Below are 23,168 nucleotides of genomic sequence, written 5' to 3'. Positions count from 1 at the left end.
AAGCTTGAATAAAGGAGACTATGAAGGTATGAGAATGAACCATTTATCCCAACTCTCTGCCTTCTGTTAGATAGCCAATCCTCTATCCATGCCAGAATATTACCCCCAATCCCGTGATTTTTTATCTTAAGCAATAATCTTTTGTGTGGCACCTTGTCAAATGCCTTTTGGAAGTTTAAATACACTACGTCCACTGGTTCCCCTTTATCCACCCTAAATGTTACTTCCTCAAAGAACTCCAGCAAATTTGTCAAACATGACTTCCCCTTCATAAAACCATGCTGACTTTGTCCTATTAAATTATGATTATCCAAATGTCCTGTTACTGTCTCTTTAATAATGGACTCCAAAATTTTACCTACCACAGATGTTAGGCTAACCGGTCTATAGTTTCCAGCCTTCTGTCTACTGCCCTTTTAAAATAAGGACGTTACATTAGCAGTTTTCCAGTCTGCTGGGACCTTTGCTGAGTCCAGGGAGTTTTGGAAAATTATTACCAATGCATCCACAATCCCTACCGCCACTTCCCTCAAGACCCTAGGATGTAAGCCATCAGGTCCAGGTGATTTATCCGCCTTGAGTCCCATTATTTTACCGAGTACCACTTCCTTTGTGATTTTGATCGTGTTTAGCTCCTCCCCCCCCTTTAGCCTCCTGTTTGTCCAGTGTTGGGATATTCTTAGTGTCTGCTACTGTAAAGACTGATATAAAATATTCATTCAGTGTTTTTGCCATCTCCATATTTCCCACCATTAATTTCCCGGTCTCATCCTCTAAGGGACCAACATTTACTTTAGCCACCCTTTTACTTTTTATATAACTATAAAAACTCTTACTATCTGTTTTTATATTTTTTGCTAATTTACTTTCATAATCTATCTTCCCTTTCTTAATCAATCTTTTTGTTATTTTTTGCTGTCTTTTAAAGTTTTCCCAATCCTCTATCCTCCCACTAGATTTTGCTACCTTATATGCCCTTGTTTTTATTCGAATACTATCCTTAATTTCTTTACTTAGCCACGGACGGCTGTCTTTTCTTTTACACCCTTTTCTTCTCAGTGGAATATATTTTTTTGGAAGTTGTAAAATTACTCCTTAAATGTACACCACTGATCATGTATCGTCTTACCCTTTAATCTATTTTCCCAATCCACTCTACTCAATTCCACTCTCATACCTTCATAGTCTCCTTTATTCAAGCTTAGCACGCTTGTTTGAGATCCAACCTTCTCACCCTCTAATTGAATATGGAATTCAACCATGTTATGGTCACTCATTCCAAGGGGATCCTTTACTAGGACATTTTTAATTAATCCTGTCTCGTTACACAGGACCAGATCTAAGGTTGCTTGCCCCCTGGTCGGTTCAGTTACATACTGCTCAAGAAACCCATCCCTAATACACTCAATGAACTCATCCTCAAGGCAGCCCTGCCCAATTTGATTTGTCCAATTAATATGATAGTTAAAATCCCCGATAATTATAGATGTTCCCTTATTACAAGCCTCAACTATTTCCTGATTGATACTCCGTCCAACAGAGTTGCAACTGTTCGGAGGCCTATAGACTACGCCCACTCGTGCTTTTTTCCCCTTATTATTCCTGATCTCCACCCAAACTGTTTCATTATCCTGATCTTTTGACCCAATATCATTTCTCTGTATTACCGTGATTCCTTCCTTTATTAACATAGCCACCCCACCTCCCCTTCCTTCCTGCCTGTCCTTCCTGATCATTAAATAACCTGGTATGTTTAATTCCCAGGCATTGTCACCCTGCAGCCATGTTTCTGTAATGGCCACAAGATCATACCCATATGTAGTTATTTGTGCCATTAACTCGTCTATTTTGTTACGAATGCTACGTGCATTCAGATAGAGAACTTTCAAATATGTTTTGTGACACGGGCTAGATTTTCAGTTGCTTGCGCCAGCAGTTAGCGCCTTAAGAGAAGTGAATTCCGGGCACTATGCGTGTAGCGCCCGGGCGCAGCGCAGTTTGCGCCTCGCCCCAAATTAAGTTGGCCGTTAGCGCCGGTGCAAAGTTTAGCGCCCGCCCGGATGCGCGCGCAGAAAATGACGTCACATCCTCGTGCAACGCCCTTTGGCCGCCCCGATTCCAAACTTCAGTCGGACCGCCCCATTGTGCGGCTGGCGGCCGGAGCGTTTGAAAAAGGAACGCAACACAACCAGCGCGGGCCCCGGGGGGTGCAAATTAAAGGGGACGTGCCCTCCAGTATAAAGGCCAGCCATTTTTCAGCAAACACTCTTATGCAACGCATTTCTGGACACACAACAAGGAGGATAGCTAACTGGTTTCAAGCAGCAACAGCTCAGGTATTTTTGGACTCAGGCCAGAGCGCTGCAAGTGGCCTTTTGGAAATTTGAGTGTTTGCCAGGATTTGATGGGGGTTGCATGGAGTGCCAACGCGGAGCTGCAGTGCCATGTCCGTAGGGCTCGCAGACGCATTGTGAGAGGGGCAGCCCTGACTAGAGGCAGAGGGGGCTACAGGCGTCAGCCACGTAGGCCTTACCCAGTCAGGCTATACTGCCAGCAGCGCTCCTACCTAAACATGAGTGCCTTGCAATGTGTTAGAAGGCTCCGATTCCGAAAGCAGGTGATTGCAGAGATCTGCCACCTGCTTCGCAGAGATCTGCGGCCAAAGCTCAGGTGCAGGACGTCTCTGTCGGTGGAAGTGAAGGTGACGGTGGCATTGAACTTCTATGCCACCGGCTCCTTCCAATCCGCTGCTGGGGACATAGCAAACATCTCCCAGTACGGCGCGCATCGCTGCATCCGCCAGGTGACCGAAGCACTGTTCAGAAGGAGAAGCCAATTCATCTCCTTCCCCATGGCCCTGGAGAGCCAGCATCAGCGCGCATTGGGATTTGCCAGACTCGGGGACTTCCCCTTGGTGCAGGGCGCCATTGACTGTACGCATGTGGCTTTGCGGGCCCCTCTGGAGCATGGCGAGCAGTATCGCAACAGGAAGGGCTACCATTCTCTGAATGTGCAGCTGGTGTGTGACCACAAGCAGTGCATCATGGCTGTCAATGCCAGCTTCCCAGGCAGCAGCCACGATGCGTTTATCCTGCGGCAGAGTACTGTGCATGACATGTTCGAGGCACAGCCTCCCCCAAGAGGATGGCTACTTGGGGACAAAGGCTATCCTTTGTGTACCTGGCTCATGACCCCGCTCCGCGCGCCCAGGACCGCTGCTGAAGAGGCTTACAACGAGAGCCATCAAACCACCTGCAACATCATCGAGCAAACTATTGGGGTCCTCAAGCAGCGGTTCCGCTGCCTTGATCGCTCCGGAGGAGCTCTGCAGTATTCGCCGGACCGGGTCTCCCAATTTGTGGTAGTTTGCTGCATGCTACACAACCTGGCTATCCGCAGGACTCAGGCACTGCCACCTGACGTTGGAGCAGCACCTCAGGAGGAGGAGCAGGAGGAGCAGGAGGAGGAGGAGGAGGAGCAGGAGTACGTTCCCAGGAGGGAGCGATCAGGGCCAAGGGCCGCGCGACGCCACCTTATTACACGGTACTTCTAAGCCCCCTGTCAGGGAATGCCTTGGGGCCATGAGGGAAGATGAATGCAGCCGCTCCGCAAGCCCTCAGCCGGCGAAGCCAACAAACACTAAGAAGAACAACCATGGAGACTGCATGAATAAAGATAACTATTTATTACACAAAAATGAAAACCCCTTCCCACATGAATGCCCAAAAACAATCATCGGGCCCCACAAAAAGCCCAACAAACGACTCACTCCCACAAACTGGGGAGGAGTCACTCCACATTTGAACAACCCGGGCCTCAACCTCGGCCTAACGCAAAAAATAAGCCCACGAACCAAACAACCATGGGCAAAAGAAAGATGGCCACCGCCATATAAAATGAAAGCTGGCCACACCCTCTACTGAGTGGCCCGCGAGGGCGAGACCTTGTCCAGCCTTTTGCCTCCCCTGCCCGGCCTGCTGCTCCTTCGCAAGCTCTGCCCAGTGGCTGCTGCGAGGCTGGGGGAAGGCGCCTGAGGCTCAGATGTCCTTCCGCCACATGCCGCTGGGGGGCGGCCTACACGGCCTTTGGGCCTCGAGGGGCCGTCTGCTGAGTGGCGCACCTGAGCCTGGCCAACATCAGCTCCAGCCGCTTGCCCTTGACGCCCCAGTGGGGGAATGGCGGCGACGGATGGCGCAATGTGGGCCAGCTGGCGTCTGGGATGCGCTGGCTGGTGCTGTGGCGCGCTGGCACTCGGCTGGGCCCGCACTGCAGGATCCGCAACAATCAGCCGAGGGGCAGCTCGCTGGGATGCTCCAGCGCGGCGGCTGCCCTGGCGATGCCTGCCTGAGACAGCGCGTGTGGCAGCAGTGAGTGCCCCTGTTGTCCTGGTGTGCGCCCGCATCACACCCGCCAGGGTCTTGACGGCATCAGCCAGCATGCGGCCACTCGCGGAAGTTGATGCCCTGAACTCGCGCACACTGGTCGCCAGCGACTCGATGGCCTCAGGCATGCGCCCTACCACGCTCATGAGCTCCGTGTGGCGCCGGTCCGAATCCTCGGCCATCTTATCCAGCTTCCGCGCCTCCTCCGAGGTGAAGGTGTCCGGACTGGATTCGCGACTCTCCCGCTGGGGAGGAGGGGACCGAAGTAGGGGAACCTTGCCACGTTGGTGGCAGCGAGTGTGCCGATCAACAGCACTCCCCTCTGATCCTTCCCCCCTTTGGGGGGAAGGCCGCGGGCCACGCGCACGACTCCTGGGTGGCTGGACGCCACTGGTCCCAGAAGCTGCATTCCCCTGCGACAGCTCGTCCAGGCACTCGTCCAGTGAGGACGTGTCAAGCATTTTGTCCTCTCCTGCGGGACCTGAGTGTTCCCCCGATGGTCCAGCTTGCTGTTCCTCCTCCTCCTCCTCCTCCTCCTCCTCCTGCTCGGAGGGGCTGTCACTGGCAGCTTCAGGGTCCTGGTCGTCACCAGCTGAAAGCAGGAATGCACAAGAGTAGCTTCAGAGTGAGGAGACGGCATCAGCGAGGGAGTTAGGACTGGTGGCATTCAGCGCATTGGTGGGACAGTGGCAAAGGAGGTAGCTCGGATGCGCAAGTGCGACGCGAGAGGGCCAAAAGGCGAGGTCCTTACCATTGCCGGGCAGTGGAGGCTCGGCTACTCCGCACGCTGTGGGGACGATCAGCCGGGCTCCCATGAGCACACACACGCGCTCCTCCAGCCGAGTGAGCTTCTGCAGCTTGGCGCGTCCTCCCCTGGCCCTGGCATGGGCCTGGCGATTATAGGCAACTTTAGCCTGCAAGAGAAAGGACAGGCTGTAAGTGCGCAGTGTAGCCCTGATGTAGTGTGCACTGCCTCCCATGGTGGAATAGCTTGGCCAGAGTGTAGCCCTGATGTCCTGTGCACTGCCTCCCATGGTGGAATAGCTTGGCCAGAGTGTAGCCCTGATGTAGTGTGCTCTGCCTCCCATGGTGGAATAGCTTGGCCAGAGTGTAGCCCTGATGTCCTGTGCACTGCCTCCCATGGTGGACTAGCTTGGCCAGAGTGTAGCCCTAATGTCCTGTGCACTGCCTCCCATGGTGGAATAGCTTGGCCAGAGTGTAGCCCTGATGTCCTGTGCACTGCCTCCCATGGTGGAATAGCTTGGCCAGAGTGTAGCCCTGATGTAGTGTGCACTGCCTCCCATGGTGGAATAGCTTGGCCAGAGTGTAGCCCTGATGTCCTGTGCACTGCCTCCCATGGTGGAATAGCTTGGCCAGAGTGTAGAGTGCAGAATGGCCAATTGATGCTCATGACTGTCCCAATGCTGCTGGCTGAGGGCTGGCCATTAGGACTTTGAGCTCCCTTTGCCCATCATGTCAGGTGTACATGCAAGAATGAGGAGGAGACTGGAAAGGGTACTCACCCTGACAATCCTGGTCAGGTCGTTGTATTTTTTACGACATTGTTTGTGGGTCCTGGGGGCATCACCGGTGAACGTCACCCTGTGGGCGATCTGCTTCCAGGCTCTGGTGTAATCGTGGTGGTTCGGATTCCTCCCACTCTCTGGGAACAAGATCCTGCGCCTCTGCTCCAGAGCTGTGACCATTATTTCCAGATCACCCTCTGAGAAGCGCAGGGCACGCTCACGGGCCTTCTCTGGCGTTGCCATGACTCCCTGGGGCTGAGCAGCAGTGTTGAGGCCTCTTTGCAAGGCTGCAGTGTGCAGGGCGTGGCAGCAGACCAATTCGTCCCTTCCCCCTTTTAAGAGCTGGCCGGCGCCACGGGGTCTGCTGTCAATCAAAAAATGACCGCACCCGTGCTGCGCCCCGCCTGGGCGCTATCCCTCTGGACCGCCGGCTTAGCGCCTAAAGATAGTAGTGGAACACCTCTTTTAGCGCTCCAACAACCTCTTAGGGCGAAGCCACTGAATTTCCGGCAACGGGGCGCAACTTACGGGCGGGCGCTAAGGTTAGCGCCCCAAAACTGGCTATACTGAAATTCTAGGGCCTAGAAATTCACTAGCCTTAGCGCCGCTTTTGAGGCGCTAGAGGGACTAGCGCCAGAGTTATGGCCAGTTGAAAAATTCCCTGGGGCCCTAAAGCGGCGTTGCACCGGTAGCGCTGCGCCGGCACCGATGACATCATCGGTGTGCGCAGCGTCCCGGTTGCCATGCCGACGGGCCCCAGCGCCGAAATTCAGTTGCGGCCGCCTCGCCCATGGCAGCCGCAACTAAGACTCTGGCAACAGAGTCCAACATGTGTTTGCGCCGGCGCATTAAAGGCCCCGCGGCGGCCGGCCGCTTTCCCGCCGGCCGCCTGCCCGCAGCTCCCTCCCCGGACTTCTCCACCCCCCCCCCCGGAACAGATGCAAGCCCGGCACTTGTCCGAGGTGCCGGGCTCATTTTTAAACAGATTTGCGCGGGCCGCGGCCGGGTGCAGGCAGCTCCTCCTTAACGGAAGGAGGAGGCCTGCACTTCCCCAGCCTGCCGCACCGCATCGGGTGCCGCAGCGCCGGAATTGCGGCGCTAAACGGCAGTTAGCGCCCTTTTCCAGGCGCTAAGACCCTTCAGTAGCGCCGGCAGCCGTTTGGGCGCGGCGCTACTGAATTTTGCCGCGCGCAGGGGGACTTAGCGCCGGCACTAACTTCCGGCGCTAAAGCCCTGGCTAAGCCAAAACCCAATTTCTAGGCCGAGGCCTTAGTTCCTGCTTTTGCCCTTTTTATTACTTTACCTTTTACTCCATACCTTCTGCCCCTTCCTGACACACTCTGGTTTTTAATTTCCCCACTGCTACCTAAGTCTATGACCTTCTCTGTTGTCATTTTTATTATTTGCTCTCTAGGAACCTCCCCCCCACTAGTTAGTTTAAAGCCCTCTCTACAGCCCTAGTTATATGATCCGCCAGGACTCTAGTCCCAGCACTGGCCAAGTGAAGCCCGTCTCAACGGAACAGCTCCCTCCTGCCACAGTACTGGTGCCAGTGTCCCAGGAAGCAAAACCCATTTCTCCCACACCAGTCTTTGAGCCACGCATTTAACTCTCTAATTTTATTTGTCCTAGCCAAATTCGCTCGTGGCTCAGAGATTATTGCCCTTGTGGTTCTGCTTTTTAATTTGGCCCCTAGCTGCTCAAACTCCCTCAGCAGAACCTCCTTCCTTGTCCTATCTATGTCATTGGTACCAACATGGACCACGACAACTGGATCCTCCCCCTCCCACTCCAAGTTTCTCTTCAGTCCAGAGGAGATGTCCTTAACCCTGGTACCGGGCAGGCAACACAGCCTTCGGGACTCTCGCTCTCGGCTGCAAAGAACTCTATCTATCCCCCTAACGATACTATCCCCTACCACTACAACATTTCTTTTAACTCCCCCCACTTGAATGGCCCCCCACTCCACGGTGCTGTGGCCAGGTTGCTCATCCTCCCCGCAGTCCCTGTTCCCATCCTCACAGGGAGTAAGAGCCTCGAACCTGTTGGACAAGTGCAAGGGCTGCGGCTCCTCCAACACTACCTCCTGGATCCCCGTACCTGCCTCACTTCTAGTCACACCATCCTGACCCTGGCCACGGACTATATCTGAATTAATTAATCTAATTGGTGTGACTACCTCGTGATACACAGAGTCCAGGTAACTCTCCCCCTCCCTGATGTGTCTCAGTGTTTGATGCTCGGACTCCAGCTCTTCAACACGGAGCCGGAATTCCTCGAGCAGCCAACACTTACTGCAAATGTGATCACCGTGAACATCAATGGTGTCCACCAGCTCCCACATATTGCAGCAGCAACACATCACCTGATCTCCCATTCTATGTAATTAATTAAATTTGATATTATTTTTAAATACCCTCTGTCCCGATTCTAGATCATGAATATCGCACCTTAGAAACTATAAACCAAAGAGATTTAAGCTTAAAAAGGGAGAAATACTTACCAACCAGTCACTTACCCGCTTTCTGGTGACATCACACTTGGATTACTTTTTACCTCTCTCCTTCCCTCCGAGTTCCCAGACTGGAGACTGGTACGCCTTACCTGGCCTCTGTGGCCTTTTATAGCCCCGCTCTGCCGCTGAAACAACCGCCGATGCTGTGAGGCCTTACCTGGTCTCTGGGGCCTTTTATAGCCCCGCTCTGCCGCTGAAATTCCTGCCGACGCTGTGAGGCCTTACCTGGTCTCTTGGGCCTTTTATAGCCCCGCTCTGCCGCTCGAGATTCCCGCCGACGCTGTGAGGCCTTACCTGGTCTCTGGGGCCTTTTATAGCCCCGCTCTGCCGCTGAAATTCCCGCCGACACTGTGAGGCCTTCCCTGGTCTCTGGGGCCTTTTATAGCCCCACTCTGCCGCTGAAATTCCCGCCGACGCTCTGGTCAATGGTGACCCCCAGGATGTTGGGGGATTCGGCGATGGTAATGCCGTTGAATGTCAAGGGGCGGTGGTTAGACACTCACTTGTTGAAGATAGTCATTGCTGGCACTTCTGTGGCGTGAATGTTACCTGCCACTTATCAGCCCAAGCCTGAACGTCGTCCAGGTCTTGTTGCATGCGAGCATGGACTGCTTCATTATCTGAGGAGTTGTGAATGACGCTGAACAATGTGCAGTCACCAGCGAACATCCCCATTTCTGACCTTATGTTGGAATGAAGGTCATTGATGAAGCAGCTGAAGATGGTTGGGCCTAGGACACTGCCCCGAGGAACTCCTGCAGCGATGTCCTGGAGCTGTGATGATTGACCTTCAATCACCACAACCATCTTCCTTTGTGCTAGGTATGACTCTAGCCAGTAAAGAGTTTCCCCCCCCAATTCCCATTGACTTCAGTTTTACTAGGGCTCCTTCATGCCACACTCGGTCAAATGCTGCCTTGATGTCAAGGGCAGTCACTCTCACCTCTCCTCTGGAATTCAGCTCCTTTGTCCATGTTTGGACCAAGGTTGTAATGAGGTCGGGAGCCAAGTGGTCTTGGCAGAACCCAAACTGGGCATCAGTGAGCAGGTTATTGGTGAGTAAGCGCCGCTTGATGACACCTTCCATCACTTTGCTGGTGATTGAGAGTAGACTGATGGGGCGATAATTGGCTGGATTGGATTTGTCCTGCTTTTTGTTGACAGGACATACCTGGGCAGTTTTCCACATTGTCGGATAGATGCCAGTGTTGTAGCTGTACTGGAACAGCTGTCTGAGTCAACAGTAACAGGCAGATGCAGATTGCACCCTGCCCCCTGCGCGCCCATTTACAGGCGCGATCGAATTTCAAGGCTACTATCTCCATGTTAGCTCCTTCGGTCTCTTGCAGCTGGGACTCATGGGAGTAGCAGTTAAGCCTTTGAAATGTATACACTACAGCCGATTTACTCTTCTGATTGGACAATCTTCCTTAACAAAGCAAGATTTTACAATTTAAGGAGACTGGAGAGTGCAACAGCGAATAATTGGAATCAAGCTAATCTTTCTATAATATAATCACTCAGATGTTACTTGGTTACAAGATTGCTTCTCTTGCTTTAATATAGCTGTGGTATAGAGCTGCACTTTGCAGGGAAAGTTGTGCATGCATTATAGTTGCACTGTTGATTTCAAAGGTAATTCCTGTGACTGATGGTGTATGACAGCTTTTAAATAGTCAATCTGACTGTTAATATAGGAGTGTTAATTACTGTTAAATGCAGTAATTAGGAATAGCCTCGTAATAGAACAGCTGAGGTACTTGCTGGAGGTTCACACCTCCAGAACTGGAGTGTTGAAGTCTAGTGAAGGATGACAGTTCAATCCCCTAGCCAACACAGGTGATGATGAGTTTTTATCAGTTCCCAGCCAAGCTCCTATGTTGCTTTCAAAGCCTCACTCCCCCCCTCCCCCCTCCCCCATCTAGGCTGGTTCCTGGTAATTATTAATAACAACAGAAAATGCTGGAAAAACTCAGCAGGTCAGGCAACATCCGTGGAGAGAAATTTGAGTTGACGTTTCGGGTTGGACCCTTCTTCAAAACTGGAAAGAAAAGAAACTAGATCGGAGGCAGGCTGCGATCGGACAAAAGAATAAAAGAAACAAAAGAAGTAAAAGAGATTAGAAGCTAGACGAGATGGTAATAGGCTGGGATTAGGTGTAAAGTGTACTGGCAGGGCAAAAGATAGCTGCCAGGTGTGAGAGAGAAACAAAAGGAAAGGGGGGGGGGGGGAAAGGAGTGGAACAATTACAAGAGAAAATGAAATGGGGGCCGAGCTTATGATCTGAAATTGTTGAACTCGATATTGAGTCCGGAAGGCTGCAGACTGCCTAATCGGAAGATGAGGTGCTGTTCCTCGAGTTTACGTTGAGCTTCCGTGGAACAATACAAGAGGCCAAGGACGGTGAGGTCCGAGTGGGAATGGAGCGGTGAATTAAAATGACAGGCGACCGGAAGCTCGGGGTCACCCTTACGGACTGAACGGAGGTGTTCCGCAAAGCGGTCACCCAATCTGCGTTTGGTCTCCCCAATGTAGAGGAGACCGCATCGTGAGCAGCGAATACAGTATACTAGATTGCGAGAAGTACAAGTAAATCGCTGTTTCACCTGGAAGGGGTGTTTGGGGCCCTGGACAGTGGGAAGGGGGGAGGTATATGGGCAGGTGTTACATCTCCTCCGCTTGCACGGGAAGGTGCCAGGCGAAGGGGAAGGGCTGTTTGGGGTGATAGAGGAGTGGACTAGGGTGTCTCGGAGGGAGCGGTCCCTGCGGAATGCTGAAAGGGGAGGGGAGGGGAAGATACGTTTGGTGGTGGGATCACTTTGGAGGTAGCGGAAATGCCGGAGGATGATCCGTTGAATGTGGAGGCTGGTGGGGTGAAAGGTGAGGACAAGGGGAACCCTATCGTGGTTCCGGGAGGGAGGGGCAGGGGTGAGGGCAGAAGTGTGGGAGATAGAACTGACACGGTCGAGGGCAGTGTCAACCACAGTAGAGGGGAATCCTCGGTTGCGGAAAAAGGAAGACATGTCTGAAGCACTGGTGTGGAAGGTGGCGTCGTCGGAGCAGATACGGCGGAGGCGGAGAAACTGGGAGAATGGAATAGAGTCCTTACAGGAAGCGGGGTGGGAGGAAGTGTAGTCCAGGTAGCTGTGGGAGTCAGTGGGCTTGTAGTAAATATTGGTCGATAACCTATCCCCAGAGATGGAGACGGAGAAGTCGAGGAAGGGAAGGGAAGAGTCCGAGATGGACCATGTGAAGGTGAGGGAAGGGTGGAAATTGGAGGCAAAGTGAATGAAATTGTCAAGTTCGGGGCGAGAGCAGGAAACGGCACTGATACAGTCATCAATGTATCAGAAAAAGAGGTGAGGGAGGGGACCCGAGTAGGACTGGAACAAAGATTGTTCCACATAGCCCACGAAAAGGCAGGCATAGCTAGGACCCATGCGGGTACCCATGGCAACACCTTTGATTTGGAGGAAATGAGTGGAGTTAAAGGAGAAGTTGTTCAATGTGAGAACAAGTTCAGCCAGGCGGAGGAGGGTCGTGGTGGATGGGGACTGGTAATTATTCTTCAGCTATGCTTAGAAATGTATCCCACTCAAGTAGGTTGCCTGCTGAAGAGATATTTTCAAAATTTCTTGTTGTCTTTTACATTCTTTAGGTCACTTTCCATACTGATAAAGGTGAGGGATGTTAACGGTGGGGAATGCACCAATAGACAATTAATACCTTTACCTGAAATTCTTCTGTGTTATTTTTGAGAAGGCATTAATTTGTTTCAAATAAATTAGTGCAGAGGAATTTCACACAAATTATTTCAATTGATCAGTGATTTCAATCTCCATCTCAATTCCCCTTGCCCTCTCTCCTTTGAATTCACTGCCTTTCTGTCCTCTCTAAATATCTCCCTCCGCATAAACTCTCCTACTCACATTCATTGCCATCTCCTCGATCACCCATCTCTCGTGGCCTCTCTACAGTTTTCAGCACTGACGAGGCCATTTCTGATCACTTTTTGTATCCCTCACCACACACATCCTGCTACCCACTTCCAACCCCACTTGCTTCTGAGTCCAACTTTCAAAAAAACTCTCCCCCAAGTTACTTACAGCTGCTCTCTCAAACTCCCAACTGCCTGGCTTTTGTCTTGCCATTCGCCATGATCTCTCTGCAGTGATTGATCAGCTCAACTTCTTCACCTCCACCTTTAATATCCTTGCACCCAGCAAAACCTTCACTGTCTCCCATCCTGGTTGCTTCTCCTGGTACAACCCCAACCTTTGCTTTCTCCATGGTGTATCTGGGTGATACCGGGGCTTTCAGAATGATACCAGGGCTTAGAAGGTTAAGTTATGAGGATGGGTTGCATAAACTTGACTTGAGTACAGAAGATTGAGAGGTAATCTGATTGAAGTGTTTAAAATGTTAAACGGATTCTATAGGGTAGATAGAGTTAAATTATTTCCTCTGATGGGGGAATCAAGGATGAGGGGACATAAATTAGAACAAAAGTATTTAGGAGGGAAATCAGGAAGCACTTTTTCACAAAGAGTAGTAGAAATTTGGACTTTCTCCCCCAAAAAGGCTGGGTCAATTGGAGCTTTCAAGACTGAGATCGATAAATGTTTGTTAGGTAAGAGTATCAAGGGATATGGAGCTAAGGCAGGTAAATTGAGTTAAGGTACAGATCAACCATGACCTAATTGAATGGCGGAGCAGGCTCGAGGGGCTGAATGGCCTACTCCCGTTCCTATGTTCCTAGCACAAGTGGCTTACCCATCCATCACCAGATCTGGCTGGAGTACATCAAGCTTTACCAGGCCTCACTCTCTGCCAAAACAGCCCACTAATCTAGGATCATTATGGAGAGCAAATATAACCACCAGCTTCTTCTCTCTACAACCAACTATTTCCTTAAACCCCTCCCCCCTGAAATCTCTCTGCTCACCTCCAACAACAAGTGCAAAGAGCCAATAGATTTCTCTGTCACCAATATAGAGACCATCCATTCAGCAGCCTCTGCTATTTTTACCCCGTTCCCCTTGCCCACCAAGCTAAACCTCTCCCCAGGCCCTCCCCCACCTTAGCCCTGATCCTCTGCCTGCCTCTCAGTCCCTTTTCGTTTCTCTCTCATGTCCCCCCTCCCTCCATGCCCTCTCCAAGACCCACAGCCTGCTCACGACCCCATTCCTAAAAACTGCTGACCACCCAACTTTGTAAGGATTTGGGGCTTCTTTAAACTGGTTTAAAGTAATTTTCCTAGTCTTGCAACCTTTGCCTGCACTCAGACCAATTTACAAATAAAACCAATTTTAAAACAGCGGTTTCGAATCGCTACCCCACCTTCCAGTTCTGACTGCAGGGCTTATAATTATTGATATTAAAACAGACACGTAGTTTGGATGAGAGAAAAAAAATCAAGTTTTATTAACTAAAAGAAACTATAATCAAAATATCAAACTATCCCACACGAACACAGTAAAATTGTAAAACTATATAACGGGAGTTGCAGACGGCGAAAACGAGGGATCCAATGGCTACAATGTTATTTAAACAATCTTAGCAATTCCCTTAACAACTGCTCTATTGTCCAGCACTGGGTGATTTAAAACCCATTCAAATCTTGAATGATTCCCATTCAAGGTGCAAAAGTCTCTTCTGCAGTTTAGATGTATCCACTCGATATACAAACAATTGCTAATAGCATTCAATTGCTTTGTAAACAAAGCATTGTCCTTTGTCTTCGGCCATGTGGTGACAGCCATTTTTATCCCTGGAAATTTAAAAGCACACCGCCCAGGGATTCTTTAATCAAAAAAATGAATCTTCAGAACTGTAAATTATTGCGAATTCTTACAACTTTTCTTCCTGGGCTCCTTGCTAGTTGACATACTAAATGGTTCCCTCTCCTTGGGCACTGTCCCCCTCCCTTTCAGGTCCATTGTCATCATCACCCTCCTTAAAAGTGCACCTCTGACTCCACTGTGCTTGCTATTGCACCATCTCCAACCTCCCTTTCCTCTCCAAGGTCCTTGAGCATATTATCAATTGTGTGAATTGTTTCCACAGCACCAAAATGAACCTAAGCAAAGGCATGAGTAACATTTTCTGTGACATTACCCCTCCTTGTCCTATCAGCTGTCGAGCACATAATCCTCCACCAGTGCCGTTCCTGCACTGTTCAACTCTTGGGAACCGTCCGTACTTGGATATCTGTACCAGTGGCTTCTCTTCCAAACCTCACGCTGTTAGCTCAAGAGTGTCTAAATGATCCAGTGTTGGCCCCATCCTCCTCCCCCTTGGTGACATCATCTGCAGACCTGGGATCAGCTTCCATATGTATGCGGATGACACCCAGTTCTACCTCTTCACCACTTCTCCAGCCCCTCCGCTGCTTCTGTGCTGTCAGACTGCTGGTCCGATATTCAGTCTTGGATGTGCTGCAGTTTCCTCCAGCTAAACATTGGGAAGACCAAAGCCATTGACTTCAAGCCACCCAACAGACTCTGTTCCCTCGTCATCAACTGCAACACCCCCTCCCCCAACCGGCCACTGACACAAGCTGAACCAGACTGTTTGCAACTTCAGCGTCCGAATCAACCCTGAGCTGAGAGTTTTCCAACACAATGCTGAGAGGTGTTCTTCCAAAAATCCAAACTAACAAATCACATATTGTGTAGTCTCTGGGAGAAGTACCTTCCAAATAGTACTTTTAACCACCTTTTGTCTAAACTCATGAGAATACCCATTGGCCCAGATTTTGCTGAAAATATGACAGCATGTGAACAACGCACACCATTATTAGTAAGCAAATCACCCAGCAACTTGTGGTGGGGAAGAGATTCCCCGTGAATTGTGAATCGGCAAAAGTTGCTGGCCGATTTGCGTCACTCCACCGTTAGCTTCGTGAAAACGGCATCTCGCCCTTTTCCTCCCCGTGACTTTCATGAAGTTGCTGCAATTACACATTAATTGTCCATTAAACTCGCCACAATAAGTTAAGTCTAGTAATTAACAGCGTAGATACTCTTTTAACAATGTGATAATTGTTAGTGACTGTCAATCAGCCTTTCTGGTCCAGAAAGTGAACAATTAAAAGTGTGGAGTTTCATTCCTTCAGATAGTGAATTGTTATTAGAGACTTTAAAAATGTCAAATTTAAAATTAAAATGTTTTCTTCTTACTTTTCCTTTTTGTCTCTTTTTTCTTTCTCTCTTAATCTTTCTTTCCCACTCTTTAGCTGGAATTTTCACTTCAGAGTCAGGTTGGGTGAGTGCTGGCTGCGTATCGGGTCGGGAACATGATGTGTTGATTAGCCCGCTCCTCAGTGCGACTTTAACACAATGGCCCCAATTAAACCAGCCATGTGCATTTCCCTGCCCTATTAAAGGATGCGGGTCTGATGACATTATCGATGACTCATTTCCAGCGCCCATATTTAAAGCAGCCTTGCACACAAGTCATTTGAAGGTTGGTTGAGGAGTGTGTAAGCATCATTGTAAAGGTTTGACTTATTTTGTGAACATAAAAACATGAATACCCAAAGGCAGAGGGCTGCACCCCAGTTAACAGATGCTCGATGCTGGTGGAGGCAGCACGAGTACGCAGGGAGGTCCTCTTCCCAGCAGATGGGTGAACATAACATAAGAAACCTCCCCAACAGACCAAAAGGGCATAGCTCGAAATAACGGCGAAGGTCAGCAGCAGGGAGGTTGTGAGGAGGACCTGGATCCGGTGCAGGAAGAGATTCACTGACCTGATGAGGTCAGGAAAGGCGAGTGCCAAGCCACCCTCACCTTCATCCTGATGTTCATGTCACCGCATCCCCATCACTCTGCCTTCCCAAGCCTACTCCTACACATTATTCCTCACACCAGCCTACCTTGCAAGTCCACCCATCCCTCTACGTCTATGTACATACTCACCTCCCCATCTGACTAACCACCCCTCACACTAACCCTCATCCTAAAGCAATCATAGCAAGTAACACCTCAGAAGGAGGCCATTTGGCATTGTCACCCCACTCCATCATAGTCACCCTCTACAGATGTAACCCATACATTCCTTACACTCATTCTATCACTCTCACTCAAGCTTCTCTTTCCCTCCTTGCAGGAGAAAAGAGCCCACAACAACAGGGAGAGACAGAGAACTGGAGGTGGCCCTCCAGTCTTCAGTAATTTGACTGCAGCAGAGGAGGTGGACCTGGAGGTGTCGAGAGTTGCAGAGATGCTGGTGGTGGGAGACGGAGAGAGGGGGACCTCTCAGCAACCTGGTGACAGAATTACATCTCATACAGCCACATGACATACAGCGGTCACTCATATGGTGACTGATGCCAGCAGCCAGTGAATGTTCATCATGTGCATAATGGTATTGTTACCCATTCTTAATATGACATATCTAACTCATCTCTTTACTCTCCCACAGGCCCATCAAGAGCTCCTCACCCACTGTCCAACCAGAGAAGGAAGACAATTTCTCAAAGGAGCCTCCAGCCTCTGAGGGTGCACCGTCAGCAGACCCAAGTGCACCCAGCACCAGCGCAGAGATGCACACCTCGGTGGGTCCTATGCAAGGTAGAGTAGTGTTGTCACCTGGTGTCTCACACTTCACAAGTGAGCAAGAGCAGGTGGTGTTGACAGGGATAGCAGTGGAGACTCCTCGCTGGAGGGCGCAGAATGCTCCAAGCTCTGCTCAGCTGCATGTAGACGCTGAGCCTCGGGGGCCATCGAGAAAGAGGGTGATCCTGGATCCTGGGCAGCAAGAAATGCAGGAAGCTGTGGCAGGTTTTGCAGAGAATGGAGACGTTCATCTCCAACATGAGCACCACCATGTCGCAGGCGATGGCGATGATGTGCTGTTCCATGGAAAGGATGGCTACCTGCATGGAGCAGCTAATGTGCCACTCACATGAGCATATGCTTGCTGTGGACAACAGATGGCAGATGCTCTTAGACCCCCCTTTCCAGAAGGGATATAAACGTAAACTTGGGCCCTCATGGCCCCACTGCTGTGCAGTAAGGCGCTCTCCAGCTCCTGCTAACGGGTGGCCCATGAGAAGGATGATGGTGAAAGGAGACATGGAAGTGGGGGTTCCTCTCAAAGCACTCACACTTCTCCCCCCTTTCTTCCCTTTCAGTCAGAGTCCCACATGCTTCCTTGGATCTCGATGGCCGAGTTTGCTCCTGCACAGTCGCAGGAGGAGCAGTCTTTGATGGGGCCCTCAGAGGCTCCAAAACCCAGAGGTCCTCCGCCAAAAGTGTCAAAACAGTCACAGCAGGGAAGTGAGCAGCCTGTCTCTACCTCTGCTGAAGCCACAGGGGTTGCACCTTGTAGAAGCACTCAAAAAAGAAAAATAACACAATCCTAGATGCACAAGGGTATGCACATGGGTGTATAAAGCAATGCTTTTGTTAAGGTTCTGTTATTGTTATGGCACATATAAATGTCTTTATTTACACTACTTTCCGGTCTTGCCCATTTTTGCCTCCTACCTTGGAAATGGCTTTGTCACTTGGAGTGAATGGTAAGACATTGCGTGACCTTGAGCAATGGGGCTTTGGGTGAGAGGAATGGGTTGGTCATTGTAGGAATGCTTTATGGTGTTGTTGGGGGGGTGGGGGGACTTAACACAGCATGTGGCAGCCATATGGGTGGATAGGAGCAAGTTAATTAATTCTGGGTATGATGAGGCCATCCCAGGCCTCTCGCACCAATGTGCGCCGCTGCTGGTGCCATCTCCACCTCAGGTTCCTCCTCCTCCTCTTCCAGCTGTTGCTCCTCTTCCTCCTTCTCTGAAGAGGCTGTGCAATGTGCGCCTTGTTCCTCATGCAGCTTCAATCCTCGCTCTGCACTATGTTGTGCAACATGCAGCAAACAGCGATGAATCTGGAGACCCGGCTGGTGTGTACTGAAGGGCTCCTCCAGATCCACCAAGGCACCTGAAGCACATCTTGAGTATGCCTCTTGTTTGCTCTATGACACATCTGGTGGGCATGTGACTTTTATTGTAATGCTCTCCGACCTCATTACTTGGCCTCCTCAAGAGTGTCATGAGCAATGCCTTTAGTGGATAGCCCTTGTCTCCAAGAAGCCAGCTGGTAAGTGTGTTTGGAGGTGTGAGGAGCTGAGGGAGGGTGAACTGGCACAGCACGAAAGAGTCATGACAGCTGCCAGGGAATCTGACGCACACATGGATGATGATCTTCCTTTGGTTGCAGATGTGCTGCACATTAAGGAAGTCACAAACACTCCTGAGTGATGTTGGGGTGCCCTGATGGTCACATGTGTGCAGTCGACGACACCCTGCACCCGTGGGAAGCCAGCCAGAGCTGCAAAGCCTGCTCAGTATCACTGGCTTCATCAGTGGCAAAGTTCACATAATTGGCTGCCTTGTAAAACATGGCATTGGTGGCCTGGGTGATGCATCTGTAAGTGGCCGACTGCGAGATGCTGCAAATGTCTACTGCAGATCCCTGAAAGGAGCCTGAGATAAAGAAGTTGAGGGCGGTGGTGACCTTGACAGCCACTGGTAAGGCGTATCCACCAGGTCCTCTGGGCTGCAGGTCTGGTTCCAGTAAGCTGCAAATGTCTGCGATGACCTGGTGCAATAGCCTGAGCCTCCTTTGGCACTGCTGCTCAGTCATGTTGAGGAAGCTCATCCCCTGTCTGTGTACCCTGTGTTGATGGGTATCACCGCCGGTGCAGCGCAGCCCTGCGCTGATCCCCTCTCTCCTGTGAAGCATCAGGTCATTGAGAAGGCTGCTGGTGTGGCTGCTGCTGTTGGTGTGGCTGCTGCTGGTGGTGGTGGTGCTCACCTTGGTCCGATTTTGAGGATCAAGGAGAAACAGTATAAGCGGCACCCATGCTGATGTCATAGATGGCAGGTCAAGTAGCGATCAGAGGGCCAATCCCTCAATGTTCTAATACTGACTAGCAATGTGCTGAGAGTGGCTTCCAAGGCTGCAGAAATGACCTGCAAACTCCAGAAACCTATATTTGTGCACAAAATGGAGTCAGCAAGAGCCTTTCCCTTAGACAACTAATGAAGTGTAAGGTGTGTGTGTATTTCTGTGGATTTCCCAGCTTTCAATTAATGCACTCACACAATGGCCACTGAGCTTCCGCCTCCCCTTCACAGGCGAGGTTCCCGAGCTGCGTGCTTCCCATGCTCATGCCATTAAATTCAAAAAACCCTCTTAAGGTTCTGATAACAAGCAGTTAATGAGTTGAATTAGGTCGCCCGCCTCTGCTGACCGGGTCCGTGACGCGCTGGGAAAGGTGCCCGAGTTAAAGGCGCGAGGAGGCGGGATGACGGCGGGGTCCCGACGCGCTGCCTATTTTCGCTATTTTTACAGCTGACCTACCTCCAAACCCGCACGCACAGCAACAGGAAAATTCCGATATTTACTTCTCTTTCTGTACCTGATATGACATTGAATTCACCCACTGTAATTCCCCCTCATTCTCAGTCCTTCCTCTCTTTATTTCTCAATCCATTAATCTAATTAATTAAGGAGTTAGACTGTTGGTCCCATCGTTCACCGAGATCTCAGATGCCTTGTTGCCTTCGTGGCGCCGTTATCAGCTCAAACTACCAGCAACTTTGTGGAAATAAAATTTTAAAACCAAAATGTGCTCGAACAAGTCTAACTAACAGGGCACGCCGTGAAATGCTCCACTCCAGCAAAGACTGGGCCAATGTTTTTCAAAACTCACGCTGATAATTCTCTTTGTGGTTCTCTCAATTGGTCATTTTAACTTCAGCCGAATCTCCAGCTACCTGTGTAAACAGGGATTCTGCCAATCTTCCGGTGGCTGACTGGGAGAGAATCCCATCCCACCCCACCCCTCGCCAATTGAGGAAATTCCCAGTGCCCGTATTTAAAAGTGACTTTTTCCCCCAAAATCTTTTCTGTTGGCAAATCGTCATAAAATGCAGAAATGTGACACTGTTCCATTCTCCTAGACAAGGGAGGCTTTATAGGACTGAGGGTGTCCTGCGGGGAACGAAAAGGACAAAACGACAATAAAAATAAAGTATAAAAAAGGTGGGAAGAAATACTGAGGGACATAGTTATTATTTGTAAGGAAGTTCTTCTGAAGAGTAAACATTAAACCAGGCAACTAACTGAATTTAAACAATTCACAAATTGAAGTATTTGTGTTAAACCAAACTATTATGGAATGTAACAATATTTTTTGCATAAAAATCAACTGTTTTTCTGCTGATAAAATGGTCCTTGTATCCAAGTCAGTGGACAATTATTCCTTTATGTAAAAGTGCTCCCGAATGCGGACACTAACACAATTGGGTGTTAAGCTTCCTCCATCTAATTACCCTTGAGCTTCTTTGCAAATGAATAATTACACTGATCTGTGCACTAATAGATCCAGCAGAAAGGGTAATAAATTATTTCCAAATAAGATAAAATCAAGCGTGACATCGTCTAATTAATTTCGGGGAGTTTTTTTTGAGAAAAGAATATAGGCTTCCGCTGGGAGATGAGCTATTCATTGAGTGACTGATAACACGTGATAGCTAGGAAGTAAAGAACCCACCTGCATTTTGCCTGGAGGCTGACAGCTCCCTGTAACCAGGTAGGTGATAATCCATCTTCCAGTTCAGTTCCCGGACTGCACGCTCCTTCTGTACAAAGCAGCCAATAAAATGCAATTAAGGTGATTTTTATAAAGATGCTATAGCCTAGATTTTCTGGTCAAACCAAACCAAGGATTTTTATATACAACATTTTAAAGTTGCTGCAGAATAGCAAATTTTGCTGCAGCTATGAATTGTGATATGGGCAAGTGGATGGGACAGTGGGTTGGTACTTGAACATGTGTGCTGCACTGTCGTCTGCTGCAGGTCCATGCCTGCATTCCTCCATGTGCTGAATTCCCAATTTCAGTCACGTAATGGTGGCAGGTGGAGATCAGATTGTTCCCCATAGAGCACAAAAGCAAGGAAGATATGCTAATCCTTTATAAAACACTGGTTAGGCCTCAGCTGGAGTATTGTGTTAAATTCTGGCTACCACACTTTAGGAAGGATGTCAAGGCCTTAGAGAGGGTGCAGAGGAGATTTACTAGAATGGTACCAGGGATGAGTGACTTCAGTTAAAGGAAAGACTAGAGAAGCTGGGGTTGTTCTCCTTAGAGCAGGGGAGATTTAATAGAGGTGTTCAAAATCATGAATGGGTTTTGAGAGAGTAAATAGGGAGAAACTGGTTTCAGTGTCAGAAGGGTTCTCAGCTTAGTAGTGTCCATGGTGATATCATTTGGGGGAGAAATTCGGTATCGCCCCATTTGGGGCGCAATTATCGGCTGGGCGCAAAGTTTAGCGCCTGGTGCAAATTATTGCCTCCGACTGCAAACTTGGTTTCTATCGCCCCTGGAGGTGATTGGAGCACTAAATCAGGTGCTACATGCCTGTCTTAAGGCGCAAAGGCCGAGGAGTGAGGCGCTACCTCAGAGCGCTGGCGAAGCTCATGTGATGTCAGTTGGCCATGGAACACAGACACACTGGCGCCAGCCAGTTCTTAAAGGGGAGGGTCGATCTTGCTCTCCAGTCATACCCTGCTCATTGCAGTCTTGAATCTCGGCCTGGAGAGACCTGTACATCAATTCTGCAGCAAAGGACTATGGAGAGGGTCAGGGAACGAGCTCAGTGCTTAAGTGACCGGGCCTTGGTGGCTCTGGTTGACGCAGTGGAGCGCCGAAGAGCAAATCAGTACCCAGAGAGTGGCAGCAGGCCATTGCCCCGCGACTACAGAAGAGTGTGGAGGGAGGTGACTCATCACGTCTCCTCTAGGAGCATGGTGCCCAGGACCCATACGCAATGTTGGGAAAAGTTCAACGACCTCACTCGGGTCATAGGGTGAGTGGCTGCTTTTCAATACCTCTCCATCCCTCCATCTCAACCTCACTCTATGGCCAGAGGGTCTTAAAACCCCAATGCCCAACACTCATCCAACACCTATGGCCATCTCATGAAACACACACGCACATTCCACACCTTGCATACATTAAGGGCTATTCAACTATGGGAGGCACATCAGGCAAGCACATGGCTGCATACATTAAGGGCTATTTAACTATGGGAGGCACATCAGGCAAGCACATGGCTGCATTTATACTCAGACGCCGTCCTTTTTCTTGCAGGCCAAGCTATCTCACAACAGGAGACAGCAGCAACGGATGGGTGGACGGCCGCCTCAGCTGTAAACCCTCAGCGATCTGGAGGCGCGCATCCACAGGATCGTCACAAGCCAGATGATCGGTTCCGTCGCCGCTGGAGAGGTCGACATCGTTCGGGACAGCAATGGTAAGGTCATTAGCTTTCTCTCCTCTCTTATTCCACTTGTCCCTCACAACACCAGCCTTTTACACTTTCAATCCAACTTACTAAATCGCTCCAGTCCTTGCTCCCTTACTGCTCCCCTGTCCTGACACTAAAGCCACTCTACACCTCCCTGCTTTCAGATGGTGAACCACCAGCTGAGGAGATGGGCCCTCAAGCAGCCAGTGGAAGCGACGCCTCAGGCGAGGAGGAAGAGGAAGCCGAAGCCTCAGCGCCAGCGTCTCCCGAGGGAGTCCATGCCCACACTGGGAACACACCTTCCCTGGAGGGGAGCAGGGGGGGAAGAGTCTGATGAGGGTGAAGCTCCAGATCCCAGCGGGCTGCAGCAATGCGATGGGGGTAGGGAAGCTCGGGGGCCTTCTCCCCGGAGGGAGAGTAGGCCA

General features: G+C 50.2%; 1 pseudogene; it reads right to left on the bottom strand.

The window, feature by feature from the left end:
* LOC147119964 (uncharacterized) overlaps nucleotides 1-23,168 on the bottom strand; it is a 1,277,156-nt pseudogene that overhangs the window by 116,353 nt on the left and 1,137,635 nt on the right.

This window comes from Somniosus microcephalus, chromosome 4 (assembly GCF_052327205.1).
Source record: "Somniosus microcephalus isolate GS21.2 chromosome 4, FLI_Smic_1.0, whole genome shotgun sequence".
NCBI lineage: Eukaryota > Metazoa > Chordata > Chondrichthyes > Squaliformes > Somniosidae > Somniosus > Somniosus microcephalus.
The sequence above is the reverse complement of the archived record's forward strand: the minus strand, read 5'-3'. Positions and strand labels throughout refer to the sequence as shown.